We start from the raw sequence: 893 nt of genomic DNA on the forward strand, positions 1-893 counted from the left end.
CTGGCCTGCTTGCCCCGTGGCCACCTTGTCCCTGCACGGGGCAAAGCCTTTGTGCAGGGAGGACAGGGCTCTTCCAGCAGCCGGGGCCATTGGCAGAGCATCTCTTTCTTGGGGAAAACTTCATCCATGTTGATGTGAGCCGCAGCCGTCACCCGGTGGCTCTGAAGCCCTTGTGGCCCCCAGAAGCCATCCCTCTGCGGGGTTTGTGTTTGGGCACAGCTGGGAGATGTGCGTCCCCTCACAGCATTCCCGGGATGAAATGTCCCACGGGGCCTGGCCAACGCGACAGTTGCACCCTCTCCTCCCATGGCCTCGACTCCGTGAGCGTCTCCTCGCCAGTGTTTCTCACACTGTTCTTTGCAGGCTGTGGAGGAAGCCCATTTCTGCACCTCTCTCTCCACCTCTCTCTCTTTCTCTCTCCTCTCAGCAGTTTGAGTTTCCCTCCTTCCCGTCAGACTGTGTCCGGGTGCTTGTTTTGTCCGTTGTTGGGTCTGTCGTAACCATGGAGGTGTCTGATGTGGAGCAGCGGGGCGTCTCGACCCATCGAGCGGCGGCAGCCGGGAGGGGACAGGTCCCGGGGCGGCTGCAGGCAGCTATGGGGCCACTGCAGCTCCTCCAGCCCCGACAGCTGAGGAGGAGCCTCTCAGGGGTTCCCAACCTCTTCCCTTCCCATCCCTCTCCAAAACTTCCAGCTGACCTGGGTCTCCCCGGTGCAGACCTTCCGCTGGACTAGACCAATTATAGCGGCTGAAAGCCTGGCTGTCTCGGGTCCCACAAACGTGACGGATGGCTCAGGGCCGGGATTCAAGGAGCTGACTCCCTCCTCTTCAAACTCCATCCCAATTTCTAACTGTCCCCCTCCATCTCACCCCCTCAGTCGCTCCCCTGGCAAG

General features: G+C 61.0%; 1 protein-coding gene across 1 annotated transcript in view; it reads left to right on the forward strand.

The window, feature by feature from the left end:
• Positions 1–893, forward strand: part of LOC104624125 (plasma membrane calcium-transporting ATPase 4-like) — a gene marked incomplete at its 5' end in the record, with an annotated part of 9425 nt that overhangs the window by 271 nt on the left and 8261 nt on the right. The gene's annotated exons all lie outside the window — the stretch shown is intronic.

The sequence above is a fragment of the Phaethon lepturus genome, unplaced genomic scaffold (assembly GCF_000687285.1).
Source record: "Phaethon lepturus isolate BGI_N335 unplaced genomic scaffold, ASM68728v1 scaffold30697, whole genome shotgun sequence".
In the NCBI taxonomy this organism is placed as follows: domain Eukaryota; kingdom Metazoa; phylum Chordata; class Aves; order Phaethontiformes; family Phaethontidae; genus Phaethon; species Phaethon lepturus.